Source organism: Aquila chrysaetos, chromosome 2, assembly GCF_900496995.4.
Source record: "Aquila chrysaetos chrysaetos chromosome 2, bAquChr1.4, whole genome shotgun sequence".
NCBI lineage: Eukaryota > Metazoa > Chordata > Aves > Accipitriformes > Accipitridae > Aquila > Aquila chrysaetos.
In genome coordinates, this window is record NC_044005.1 from 57,124,318 (window position 1) to 57,138,848 (window position 14,531).

Consider the following 14,531-nt stretch of genomic DNA (forward strand, 5'->3'; position numbering starts at 1 on the left):
GGTCTAGCCCCCCCTGGCACAACTGTCCCCCCTGGCCAGAGGACGTGGGGCATTTGGAAGTTAGGAAGCTGACAACTGGGGGTAGATGCTGGTAGTGCCCTGAGCTTGAAGCCTGCGTGCTCCCTGGCGGGGATGCTGTAAGAAGAAGGCATGGCCGGGGACACCCGCAGCTCCGCACCCTGGTGTGGCAGGGGGAATTTCCAGGCTTGGGTAGGACAGTCTCCACAAGTCTGCCCAAAGGCTTCTATTTCAGCAGCTAGCAGCACACGAGAAAGAGAGCAGCTTATGCAAGAAGGAAACAGACACACGAGCTGCTAACTGGGAAACAGGCTCTATTTTGGACTCTCAGCATTCAACACTGCTTCTAAAATGCACAGATCTGATTTTTTTATACTTATGAAAAACCAGAAATTCCAAAATAATTACATGCCTAGTGGCTGCCTGCTCACTTTTGGACTCAAGGGCTGTAAGCACAAATCTCCGCTTTGCCCTGTTTTCAAGAAAGTATCCAAGAGTCTAACAAGCCCCACTATAGATAAATATTTGACTAAAAATCAGTGAGTGATTTTGGCACAGTGGTGAGGGCACAGATAGCAGATCTGCACCCCAGTCTCCGGTCTGAGAAATACCCATACTGCATGCAACACCTCCAAGAGGAGAAAGACCAACCTGAGAACAACCAGGTGCTGATGACAGCCACAGGAACGTGGAAGACCAAGGCCTTGGTCCCAGCACCACACCAAGAATGTGTCCACAAAGATGTGCTCCAGGCTGGCAGAACCAGGCCAGCCGCTGCAGCACTGCCAAGCAGGACACTTGAGGATGGCCGTAGTGCCTAAAGAGTAAAGCAGCCGTTAGCCTCTGCAGGCACCAAAGCACCCAAAGGGTTTGAGTCTCAGGGAGATGGTACCTCTCTTTGTGCATGACAGCACTCTTTCCCAGTTCGATATCTGTTTCTCTGAGCAGTCACTGCACTGTTTCTGCAATTATCCTCCGAAAGACTCAGATTCTTAAACTACAGCATACATGAATGGTGTCATTCAATTGATGCACTCAAGGAAGGTGTCCAAAGGTTTAAAACAGGATGAGAAGCAAAAGGCTACTTCACTTCAGATGTCATTAAAGGAACTCAGAAGTGCCCTGTCAATATTAAAGCAAACTGTTCAAGCACAGGAGGAGACAGACACTGAGAGCCTCTGCAGAGCTTGACTTCTCTGACCAGACCAGGAGACTTGTCTAGAAAGGCACTTTTCTCCTTCACTTTCGTAGCATCTAAATGAAGTGGTAGAAAATGAGCTGGCCAGAAAAAAATATCTCCTTGGAAAGAAAGTAGAGTAAATTTTAATCACTACCAGGATTATTAATTGCATGTTATTTATAGTGTTTATAGAGTTTTACAGACCACTAAGAAACAGCATTCCCATACATTGCTTGAAATAAAATCCTCTTCAGAATTTGTTTACACATTTGAAGGATCTGTCAAAATAACAGACACAGTATTTGCATTTGATGACAAGATTTACCTCTTCTGAAGAAAGGGTTAATGTGTCTATACACAATTCTTAGCCATCTTTTCAAATGCAGTCTCTTCATAGGAAACGCTGGGGACATCTGTGCTGGTTTTGGCTAGGATAGAGTTAATTTTTTCCATAGTAGCTGGTATGGGGCTGTGTTTTGTATTTGTGCTGAAAACAGTGTTGACAACACAGGGATGTTTTTGTTACTGCTGAGCAGTGCTTACCCAGAGCCAAGGGCTTTTCTGCTCCTCACCCCACCCCAGCAGCGAGCAGGCTGGGGGGGCACAAGGGGTTGGGAGGGGACACAGCCGGGACAGCTGACCCAAACTGACCCAAGGGATATCCCAGACCATGGGACGTCATGCTCTGTAATATAGAGCTGGGGGAAGAAGAAGGAAGGGGGGAGATGTTCGGAGTGATGGCGTTTGTCTTCCCAAGTCACCGTTACGTGTGATGGAGCCCTGCTGTCCTGGAGATGGCTGAACACCTGCCTGCCCGTGGGGAGCGGTGAACGAATTCCTTCTTTTGCTTTGCTTGCATGCACAGCTTTTGCTTTACCTATTAAACTGTCTTTATCTCAGCCCACGAGTTTTCTCACTTTTACCCTTCTGATTCTCTCCCCCATCCCACCGCAGGGAGTGAGTGAGTGGCTGTGTGGGGCTGAGTCGCCAGCTGGGGTTAAACCACAACAACATCTGATAGGAAACACATCTGGTGGCCGAGCTAACCAGTTTTCCCAGCTCCAGTGAAGATAATAACAAGTAACTGTAGAGGCAGTGAGTGTCAAAACAATTCAGTAATGCATTTTCTTGCTAAAACTGGGTAACACCATTCTTCCTTTCTGTAAGAAAGATAGTGACTCTAACTGTCTCCAAGTTCTTGAGCAAATCCCTGTAAATAACGTAAAGGGAAGTCTGTTTCTACCAAGTATCTAAAAAATCTGCAAGGAAACACTATGTAGGATAACTCAGATCTTCTTACTCTTCTTAATTACACTGTATGGAACTAGATCCCACTTCAGAAATCAAGCACATAATTACAACCTAAACTGTAGAAGGCCCATTTTTACTCCTAGCTACTTGATATAATGATATCAGTGCTACTTATATGGATGTTACTAGTACAGTAATAGGGCATAATTCCTCTGCTAGTAGAGAAATAGTTTGGATTTATAACAGTGTGACTGAGAATAAATCAGAAGCTCATATTTATTGAAGTTTTTCATATCTAGTGCAGTCATTGACACCAGGCTAGCCATAAACCCTGGTGCTGTTGTTAACTGAATGAGCAAGCTTTCACATGTATTTCTGTTGGTAGTATTACAGCTGTTTCAGCTTTCCTGTTTCAAGTAGATAAATATTTATTTAAGGATTATTGTAGCAGGATTATAGCATGTCTGAAGACTTTCTTGCAGATGTATGTTTAAATATCAGATGAAATCCTGAGATAATTCTGCCAGAATGTGATTTGTAGTTTGAATCTGGATTTAACCACTGACTCAGCAGAACCCTACTCTAGGGCTGCACTTCCAAAAGCACTTCAGTGTTTGGAGAAACAATGTTGCATCAACATTTAATGAAACCTGTATGTCCTCCAAAGCCTACACAGTTTTTTAGCCAGGGCTCGGGATCCTACATCACTGAGGAGCTGCCAAAAAGAGGCTTTTCCTGGATTCCCTCCCATGCATTGAGTGGGGTGGCTCCATGTCTCCAAAACACTCCAAATGTTCTTGGGGCTTGAAAGTTTTCACAGATTTTGGAAATATCCTTGTGTTGGGGACATTTCTTCACAGTGAAAATAGTACTTTGGTAAAACATAACAAGTCACAGTAACACCAACCATAGCTGGATGGACAAACCCATTGCCAGAAGGACGCTCATGGAGTTGACAAGCTCAGTGTCAGGATCTCAGGTGAGACATGCTCTTGTACCCTGAGAAATATGTCCCAACAGTGCTCTCCAGAGTATTCTTCCTCCCTGTGTTTTGAAATTTAAAAAAAAATAATATTAAAAATCAGATCAAATTAGGAATAAAGAGTCCTGCAAGGCAGATGATACTGTTTTAAGGCTGTTTAAACTGTTAAACTATGAGAAGCTTTGGCCAAAAGCTAGGGACCATAGTTTCAAAGTAAATCTTAACCAAGTGGTCATGTGCAGTGTGGAAGCATCGTTCAACTCACTCCTCTGGAAAGAGAGCAGAGGCAGCAGGGCACTGCTGGCACTTCCCTCAAGTAGGTACTCAGTTGTTAAAAACTTTGTGTCGGAATAATTTCTAGACTGCAACTCTCCTTAGCTGGCTTCCTGAAAGACAACATTTTCAGAAACGTGGTAGAATTCCAGTTGGTAATTTCCAAGTTATCCAGCTGTGACAAAATGATCCTATTTCTGTATTACATTTTTAGTTTCTTCTTCACTGCAAAAATTCAAACGCTATTATATAATTTTGTTTCCATACTTCCCCATCCCCAAATTCCTTTTGAATTTATGTATTCAGTAAAGATGCAACAGAAACGAAGTCCTGCCCTCCATGACAGACCTGCTGGGTCTTGAGTTTCTTGGATCAGCTTATTCCAAGGCCCCAGGGAAGTTCAGGGCCCCTGCTCAGGGGTGGATGTAAAGCACCGAGCGCCTTACTGCTACCGGGCAGCTCTAGAGCTAAGCAAGCATACGACTTTTACACAGCTCATACAAAAGCCACAGAGTTTACACAGTAAAACCAACGCTTTCTCTTGGATTAGCTTCAAAATATATTGGAATCTAGACCAAGAGCTTGATCCTGCAACCTGTCCCCTTCTGAGTGATCCCATTCAATGCCATGGTACTGTTTACCTGGCAACAGGCAGTAAAACAATGCCGCTGTGTATTGACACAAATGTCACTGAGCAAAGTGTCTCTAAGTTGCTGTAGAATGAGGGATGTACTTTAAAAACATGTTGTAAAAAAATCACCCCATGTCCAATCCTTACTGAAGGGAGAAGAAATAGAGAAGGGACAACTCTGGCACAAAACCACAAAGAAACCCAGTCTCTCTTACGTAAGTAGTTCCAACAGATTTTTGCAGAGGCTAAAAAAAGGCTGTGAGGAATATGCATCCTGCTTAGGAAGTCATAATAAAAGAGCACCTCGACTTGCATCAGTAAATGCAGCATTAATTGCCAATGAGAGCCCAAGCTTTCTCCCCAGTGACAGAGAGGACTCGGTTCCAACGGGTGCCAGAAACAAAAATACGAAAACAAAAATGTCAGGGGAGACCCAGGGCTGCCGGCACCCTGATTTCAGCAAGCAACTCTTTGAAAACAGTACAAAAAAAAGCAGAATTGTCTGTGTGGAAGTGACAATGAACTAACCAAACAAATGGGTTTGTAGTGCACGTGGTTCAGGGGCATGGAATATTTTTTTAAGAGTCTCTCTCCATAAATAGGTCTTGTGTTTTGCTTTTGCAAACAAGCAGAAGAAAGTTTTATTAATAAGGTGTTTTGAATGTTGATCTGCTTGGCACAATCAAATGGGCCATTGAATCCAAAATAGTCACAGCAAAATATATTTTGGAACATATTTTCCCTCTGATCCAACATCGGTGGTTGCCAACAAAACAGTGAAAAATGGCTGAGGCACAAATTTTGATATGAAAAACACATTTTTTTTCAGTTGTGGGGTATTTTCATAATGCCCTTCTTAGAAGTTTATTTATTTTGTAGATAATTCTCTTCAGAGAAGCATAGGATAACCACAGTGCACAAAATAATGCCTGATTTGCTGATACACTTGGAAGATTTTTTCTTTAAAAAGATAGCCAAAATAAGCTGCAAAAAACACTAGTATTGGAAAAAATAACAAAGCAAATGATCCGTCATATATCTCAAAAGCCAGACAAGTATTCCCTGTGCAGTCACTGGCATATTGAAGGACATTTTCAATACGTAAGGACTGCAAAGCTGAACCTAATTCTCCCTTCTATCTCCTGGTGGTACAGGAAAAAACTAGTAAAGACATTTAGCTTAAGCCTTGAGATCAGACATTACTCATTTGCAATTCTCAATGTCTTCATTTGGCTCCAATGAAAATAAGTCAAAGCAAAATAATCTGAGAACAACAAAAATCTTAATGGTTATAGCAGCAGTGACCTAGGAAAATGAACCTCTGTCCTCTGCTTTCTGGGAGAGGCAGGCAGCTGCTGCAGCTGCATTTGCCATGGGGTAGGAAATGTTTTGCTGCGCTTTCCAGCCTGGAGGACAGCCCCGTTGCCTGACATTTCCTCCTCTGCTGTCCCAGAAAGACGATTGCTTCTTATGCCGGACTGCTGTCCTCTTGCACTGGCTCCAAGCCACACTGCTTTTGTGTTATTACATATACTGGCATCTAAAACCATTAAATGAAAAAGGGACACTCTCTTTTTTTTGCAAAACTAAGAGTCAGAAAATTATAAGAAACTAGACTTACAGCAGCCTGTGCAACCTTAATCCTACTCCTTTATATGTTTGCCCTGGGAAATAATTGTACAGCAGAGTCACATAGTTAAATGCTGTATCATAATGCACGGTGTGTGCTTGCAAGGCTCGCCTTTTTAAAATTAAAAATAGATTTTTATTTGAATTTTAACACCCTCTTCCCTTTGTGTCATGTGTTACCCACAAGAGAAGGGTAGAGAAAAATTAGCTGAAATATTTCTTTCATTAGAATTTGCCAATTCAGTGATGTTGAAACATTTTGTGGAAAGTTGTGACTTTGACAAAGTTCCAGCAGAGCCCACACATGTCCTAAACAGTACCTCAGCACTATTCCCTGGTCGCCTGAAAGGAGTCATGCACCCAGCAACACAAGTTGCTATATTTTCAGTCCCACGATTTCCAGGATGTGAGACTTGCTGCTTTCCCCAGAACCAAGGCTGCGGTTCCTTTCATAGAAAATCCGCTATACTGGAGTTTTGTGGCTAGGTGGAACAAACCCAAAATATTAAAATACCCCGTGACGGTGTCAGAGGAGGCCCCCAGCACAACCTGCTTCCTCCCAACTCAGCAGTTGCTCTACCGGCTGCTGGGCACTCACAACCTGGTGTGAGGGACAGGCATTGCTTGGGCAGGGACGCAGGCTGTGATTACTGTGGCACATTGCAAATGCCCAGAACAGTAGAATGAAGAGAAGGAAACAGCAGTGATGTATGGACAGAGAGGCTCACCCTAAACAACATTTTCTTGAAACCCAGAGGTGTTTATCTTTGCTTTCTGATGGCCTTTTGGAAACAGGGGGGAGATGATGGTGCTTAAAGAGAAGTCATAATGTCCTCAGTAAGAAAAAGCAAAAACCACCTAAAGATGGGGTGACTCTTAGTCCCTTTTCCCTCTGATTGCCTTTTAACTGGCAATCAGAAGCAAAGTCAAGATTTAGTAGAGCCTGGTGGTGTCTATCTTAGAAGTCCACATGACCCATCTGCTGGGTAATGGTGTTCCTAGGAATTCCTCTTAGGAGTATTCAACACAACAGGTCCAAGTAGCTTGGGAAGAAGAGACACATCTCCTGTGCACCTTTACTGGCAACTGACAGAAATGTATCTGCAGACTGTTTCTATCCTGCTGTCTCGGCAGAGACCGCGTCCACACTAAAACCTGGATGCTGGCAGCTGCAGCAACATGAAGTTCGGCCCAAGCTTCAAAACGCATCCAGCAAGTAGGGGAAATGACCATGCAGTGAATAAAGCTGCGTGCCTACATTGTACTGCAACCTCCAGCACGCCTGCCACCTTGACACACTCTGCATACAAACCAAAGGCAAGGTTTTATCAGAAGGCCAAGTCATGCAGGTACCTTGGGGAAACAGGGCAAGAGCTGCTGTTACTGAAGGAGATCCCCCACCACTGCCATGAAATCCTTGTCTGTTCTCCTCTCAGTAAGTTTCCCAGCTGCTTTGACACATCTTCACTCCGCTTCCTCCCACCACCTCCCCTGCTCTTCTGCTCCATCTCCCCCAGACCCTGCAGGGGCTGGTGAGCACTGGCCAAAGATGGGCTAGGACTTGTCTGCAGCCCCCTGGAGAAGTTATCCCAGGGGGGTGTGGGTGGCCCATTGCCACCCATTGCTGGTGGTCAGCTCCATGGGCTCCACTGTCTCAGCTCAACAGAAGCGTGCCCGTGTCGCAGGTCCACCTCAGCGCCGCTGCCTATATACACCATTGCCTCTCACTGCCTTCGGCGGGTGGGACTGGGTAGCTGTGGGGGCCCTTGAGCAAAGAGATCCCATCCCCAGCACTGTTCCCTCCATCGCTGCCTCTAGCCATGCTCACCCATGCTGAGGGTGCGGGACCCCACACCTCTGCTGGGGCATTTCTGGAGAGTGCAAGCCAAGCCACGGCTGTGCTTTCTCCCACTCTTTAGGGAAGGACAGCAGCAAAGTTGTCGACTGTGGAGCACCTTCCCTGTCACCACGGATGACCCCACCTCCTCCCTGTCCTCCAGGCCACCGCAGCTTGTCACGTCCCCGTCTGATCTCAACAACCCATCGACACGTGTGAATTGGAACAGCAAATAGCGTCTTCCTATCTTCACACACCCCTGCTCTGGGTTCACCGATCACTTCGCAGCAAAGGGCATAGCAGAAACAGGATCTTTTCTGCACTTGACACCTGGCTGTGACAGCCTGGAAGCTGCCCAGCTGGCCGGAGCCCTTGGCGGCCCAGAGACCTGAGCCCAGCTCCTCTGGGAAAGGACTGGCTGCTTCCCGGGCTAGCGTGGCTCGTGGGCACAGCCTTCATTTCCCATTTCCAGGTGTCCAAACCACAACTGTTCCAGCCCATCGAAGCATCACCCAATATGTCACGCAGACTCTGGGCAAACAGTGCCAGGAGCGTCACCTTTTCCTGCACGCGAGACCAAAGGGCAGGTGCAACCACAGCAAGGGTGAGTTAGAAATACTCTGCCAGGCTTCAGCTCCCTAATGCAGCCGAGGAGGCTGCGGGAGGGGGGACCTGCAGGGTGAGGTGGTACAAAGCGGCCCTGCGAGCCACCTTCCCCTCCCTTGGAGCAGGGCTCTCTGCAGCATCTCTCACGGGTACCTGGCAAAAGCACAGCCAATTCTTTTATTTCCTTACCTTCTAAAATTTTCTGCCGTCATCCTTTCAGCCGCCAGTAGATGGTGATACTTTATCTCCATCCAAGGTGCATGTGTACACTTCAGAGCCACGGAGGCAGCACGACAGCCTGTTTGAGAAGAGATTGAAAAATAAAAAATATATATAAATCCGAAAGGCAGGCTCCAGACAACCTCCTGCTTGTGCAGGCGCTGATTTTGGAGGTCTAGCTAATATCCCCAACTTCACTCAGGGTTCCTGGCTGGATTTCCAGAGCTGCAAAAACTGCAACTTCATCACTTGCTTCCTGGTGTGATCCTTTGTGTGTATTTGAATGAGTGCATGAGAGGAGGCCTGAAGGCACAGCTCTTCATGGAAGCTGCACAGTCTGGGCACCAGAGAGACGGAGAAAATTTATTTATTGCTGAGAATGCAAATAACATCCTCGCCATTTCCAACGAAGCAAAATCCTGGAGGTGTGCTTGGTGACCACATTCTCTTGAAAAGCTCCCTTTATTTTACAGACTTCTCTTCCTGCAGCAAGTGAAAAACAGTGTAAATCACTAATCTGCACAGCAGTGTAAATTGCTCATCTACACAGTCCTCTGTGGAAAATGTACTCTCACACTTCCAGCTCTTATAAATTGCCTTCAGAGCTGCACTTGTGCAAGAACTAACCTGATCATAAGAAAAAAAATAGAGCAGATTTGGCTAAATCCTGCCTGAAATTGCAATGGCAACATTTTTGTCATTCCTGATTTATTGACTTATCATTTACTTTGGGGCAAGACTGGTGTGGCCATGAATGATGTGGTCCTGACCACAGGCAAAGGGTGGCAGGATAAGAAAGCCCTGCCTAATGCTAAGCCGCACGGCTGGCTGCCTTGTGGGCACGCTAGGAGGGACTGAAAAAACATGGACCACAGCAGATCTTTCCCCTGTTATTGCTCCAATTACAGGCCTGACCTTCCTCTCCCAGAAGCTCTGTGGGTTGCATGCATAATCATTTTGTCTGTCCTAAAACCATTGCTAACACACGCTCTCACCCATGCAGCTGAGAGCCATTTTTGGCAGGTGCATTTCTAGACGTTCCCATCTCCATTGCCTGGAGAAATTGCTTTACAGCCTCATTAACTCACCTTGTTTTGCCTGGGTCCACATCCACAGGTGCTCCAGTTTGTGGCTTTGGTGCCACCAGCCTGTACAGACATTTCACGGCTTGGGATTTGTCTAGCTCGTGGCCTACAAAGGGCAAGAGCAGATGCCAAACCTATGGACACCTCGTGGTAGTGAGGGCAAGGTACGACTCAAAACGCAAGAGGCTAGGCTCAATTCGGTAGTTTGCACGGGACATTAAGATACTACCAATATGAGTCTGTAACATAATTATGAAAACAGGGGTCTAAACTCAGTTCTCTGTCTTACACAAACAGTACACGTAGCCCAGCAAAACGGGCATCTGGGAGGAAAGCGGCCTCGGTTAAACCTCCCCAGCTAGAGAATGTAGCTATCAGTTGGGTTTCAGCCTTACCTACTGCACAGTTTGCAGCATGGTTTTTCCCTCAAAGTACAATTTCCAGACAACTAATTTGGACTCAAAATATCTCTCTCTCTTTTGGGTTTGAAGAAGACAGAAACCCAAATTAGAGAGGAACCGTGTGGATTTAGCAAGAGGCTGTAAACATTTCACCCAACAAAGAGAATAAGCATCAGCCGATAATTTTAGAATCCCATAAAAGAGGCAAAAGCCACCCAGGCAGATCTCAGAGAAAGACCTCCAACATACACATACAGAAATAGGAGATAAAACAATGAAGTGCAATCAGTTCTCAGAAACTCCTGCCCAGAACGGTAAGGCTGAGGTTATCCTGGCCAGAGATATCTCTAGGATTATCTCTAGGACAGAAAAAAAAGAGCAGCCGAGGCTCCGAGAGCACCCCGGTGAGGGAGCGGTGCCAGCCAGCAGCCCCAGCCTGTGCGTTTCTCACCTTCTGCAAAATGAAGTCCCGCTTTGAGCCTCTCCTGCATGTGTGGGGAATAGCTGACTGCGGCAGCTGGCAAATGGCTCTGGTGAGAACAGTAAAAGCCGTCATTAAAATTAAAAAAAAAAAAAAAAAGAAGAGTGAGAGCAACAGATACATTTGACAGAAAAATCACATCAGAAGCAGGTTACAGGGAAGTGCCTGCAGAGAAATTGCAGCTTCGGGCTAAAGAGGCACCTGCTGTGCCCACTGTTAATTAATTGCCACAGCGTCAGATGCCGCCAGAAATGCCTCACTGTGGCTATGCGACATACCGTAATGTTACGAGATGTGCCTTGCCTGTGAAAAACTTGCACTCGGTGCATCCCTCCAAGCAGCTTGCAGGGGAGTAAAACCCCTCAAGCCGTCTGGCAGGATAAACACTCCCAGTTAGCCTGGATCCCACAGTCCCGGGACGGGACTGGGGCAGATGGAGGTTCAACAGCCTGTGCCAGGGAGGCTTCAAACCTTCGTCATCTTAAATTAGTGGTCTCAACCCAGGCACAGGAGGATCTGCTCGTGGGAGACGTTCCCCATGCAAACTGCTCCACACGGTTTTGGTAATTTTTGCACCCCTTCTTTACAAGATGTATCACGCGATGCCGTGACGGATGGCAGAGCCGGGCCGGCCGGGAACTGCGGCAGCATCTCCTCCCAGCTCCGTGCAAGGCTGTGGAAGAGAAACGTGAGTCCCCAGACCTGGCGCTCGGACCCAGACCAGCAGCATCCGCCTCCCTGGCGGCACAGGGGGGTTCCCCCTGCCAGCTGACAGCTCCTGCCTTCCCTTCGTGCTGCCGTCAGCCGGGGCTCAGCCCACCCTTCTGCTGGGCGAAGCCTCAGAGCTATCCCCCCGGTCAGGCTCCATCCCCTCCGCCTTCCCCCTGTCCCACCGAGTCCCTCACCACCTGTGAGCTGCAGGGAGTCCATCACCCCCCGCCTCCATCCTTGCTCATCCCGCTCCCCAAACCGCAAGCCCCGCGTCCCCGCTGTCTCTGCCTGGAGGGGACCAGCTCTTTGCAAGGGAGGGGAAGCCTGGGCCAGCGCTGCCGAAGGATGCTCGGTCCCAGCACAACATCGGGAGCAGCATCAGGCCTGTAATACTTTCGTCCTCCCTTCTCTCAGCACCTAAGTTTTTTCATGACTTCCATACCACTCAGCTCTCTTACCAGCCACCCCCCTTATCCCTTAATTTTAGCTGTGAGTCTCCTATCCCCATTTGTAAAATACTCTCAGGGATGTATCTGTCACGAGAGCAGCTCCCACCCTGAGCCCCCGCCGCATGCCAGGGATGCAGACAGCCCTGACTCTCCGGCATTTCAGCATCAGATTTATTATTAATTATCAGTGTCATTATTACACAGCACCTATGAGCCCTGGCCGTCTAGCAAGCCCCGTGCAGAATATTAAAATGCTAATTTCCCTCCGAGATGAGAACTTGCTGGTGTCTCTCTGCTCATTTGTTTGCAAATGTCGTTTTCCTGTCAAGGCTGTATTCCCAGCAGGCACGGCAAGGAAACGCTTGCATAAACAGCCCCTGTTTAAGAAGCCATGTATCTCACACATTCGTGCCTTATAGCCCTAATCAGGATTACCGTGACGCTACAAGAAAACCGTTTCGTTTTGTCTGATGCATTTTTAAGATCTTATTGTGCCTTCAGAACACCTCGATGCAGCAACAGCTTTAGGATATATGGTGGAGGATGTAATTTTCTTCTGCAAAGCATGGCTTAGCTGGCTGTAATAAGTTATATTAAGGCGCAGCTCATTTTTGTGCCCCTGTGTAAGTCTCCAAATGGCGCGCTGGTGTGTGACTGCTGCAGCTGTCCCGGGTTTTGCCCTGGTATCGGGTTCTCTCTCGGAGAGCAGGCGGCAGCGCGGCTCTTGGCAGCGACGGCTGTCCTGGGCCGGGAGCCAGCACCCGCCGGAGTCGATGGGAGCCCTTGCACCACCGCCAAAGGGCTCAGGGGCTGTGCTCCCGGGCAGAGAAACCCTCTCTATTGGCACAGGACAGAAAACCCTCAATTTTTAATGACAGCCATTAATAGGGTATGGGTTTTAATGTTAATGATAGGTAGGTGGAGAGGTGGTTCAGGGAAAGCAGAGCAAAAGGCTGCAGCTCTGCAAGTGAAGCAAAGAAGTGCTGTTACTCCTTCCCCCCCCCCCCCGCCAAGTTTCTTTGGAGACTGCACATGAGGTGCCAACCCCCTGAGCATCACCTTCCCTTTTCACTGCCAAAGTATCTCCTGAAAACACCTGAATTCTCTTCTCCTCAGCTGCATGATTTCCAGCAGTTGATGAAGCACAGGAATTGTTTCAGGCTGCATTTTAAGGTAACTAAACCAGCATTCAGTTATATGGCAGAGGGAGCAACAGAATTTGGCACCAGCAAATGCAAATAAGGCAGTTCAGCTTAAAACAAACAAGCAAACGAAACCAGGATCTCTCCCTGCAGGTATTTTTTGTAAGAGCCTGCCATTATTATCGCCCTGCCATTGAGCAAGACTGGCAGCATTATCTCAAAAGTTGTGCAATACCCCTAATGTTTAGAACTATTTCAACAGCTCCGAATCGTGGGGGATACAGAAACACAGCCAGAAAGTAGCTTGGAGAGAAAGATGGACAGTTTTTACAGCTTTACAGCAAATGTCACACATGTACATAGTACAGGCCGTCTCATTAAACAGTGTCTTCCTTCTTTTTACAGTCTCAGTACCCATCCCACTTACAAATACCTGCCTTACATTAAGGCCACGTGTCTGCCTCCAGATGCTGTTAGGAAGCGATTGCAGTGGGGTTTGCTGCTACTAGACAGGAACTCTACGTGACTGGTAATAATCCCCTCCCCAGGTTAGGGATGCAAGGGTGTTTGCAAGTGTTTAAAAGTTTATTACAAAAGAGGCATAGCTAGCACACCTGAGCGAGACAAGAGAGTCAAACAGGCCGGGACAACTGGTGGATTAAAAAAAATCAAAGTTAAGATGTAGCAAAAAGCATCGCAAGTACTGGCTCCTGTAACTCTCAGGGCTAAAGAAGTCACTGTCGCAGCAGCCAGAGTTGATACCCAAGAATGCCTGTCCCCTGGTACCAGAACTATTCCTGGCTTCGTTTCTGAGCTGCCCACACATAGCTTTCATTCAGAGATGGTTCAAAATGTACAGAAGGGCCAAAGCAGACACACTGCCTGGTTTTGCATGGACGGATGTGCTGGAATGCCACAAACTTCCAGAAAAACTCACCAAAACCTCTGTCCCACACAATTGCCACTGCTCACAACCAGGGTCTGGCACTACTCCAGACTGCCCAGCCACAAAACTCAGCCTAATCCAGTCCTAGTGGGGAAAAAAAGGAAGGGAACAGAGAAATAAAAATCAGAACCATGGCCATGGTGAGCAGTGCTGAGCCATTTATTCCAGCCCAGCTTTTCACAGAGAGGGAAGAAATCCTGAGCAGAGACAAGCAAGACTGAGCCAACAGCATGACCAGCAGCGCTTTCTAGGGCAGGGGCTGGTTCTTGTCCAGCGTCCTTGCTGCCGGCAGGACGCTCAGACGAGGCTCCGCAGCAGAGGTGACCGTGGCAGCTGCAGGAGAGAAGTCCCAGCTGCTGGTGGGGAGCAAGGAGCATCCCAGCCCGGCTACACCAGAGCCCTGCGGCATGTGGGCACATCTGCTGTGCCTGCTGATGGTGCTAATGGTGCTCGACCCAGCAGGCTGGGCTCTTGGGGTGCCTTTGCTCTGTGCATTAACTTAGTCTCCAGTGTTATCTGACAACTCAGATGTTAAGAAGCCAAAATACGTGCCCGGTAATCTGGAAAACAGGTTCCCTGTGCAAGCAACGAGGCTCAGGAAAAACACGGCTTATCTCCACAGCAGAGATATGGGGGAGGGAGGCACTTGCTGTATATCACAGCGTTGTTCTTCCTGCACCAGGAACACGT

General features: G+C 47.4%; 1 long non-coding RNA gene across 1 annotated transcript; it reads right to left on the bottom strand.

Annotated features, from left to right (window-relative positions):
* Nucleotides 1-3,256: 3,256 nt before the first annotated feature.
* LOC121232659 lies at nucleotides 3,257-12,946 on the bottom strand. Its single transcript, XR_005931522.1, has 4 exons — nucleotides 12,850-12,946; nucleotides 10,564-10,642; nucleotides 8,597-8,705; nucleotides 3,257-3,493 (listed from the first exon to the last, which is right to left on the bottom strand). It is a non-coding gene; the product is annotated as an uncharacterized LOC121232659 (long non-coding RNA).
* Nucleotides 12,947-14,531: the final 1,585 nt, after the last annotated feature.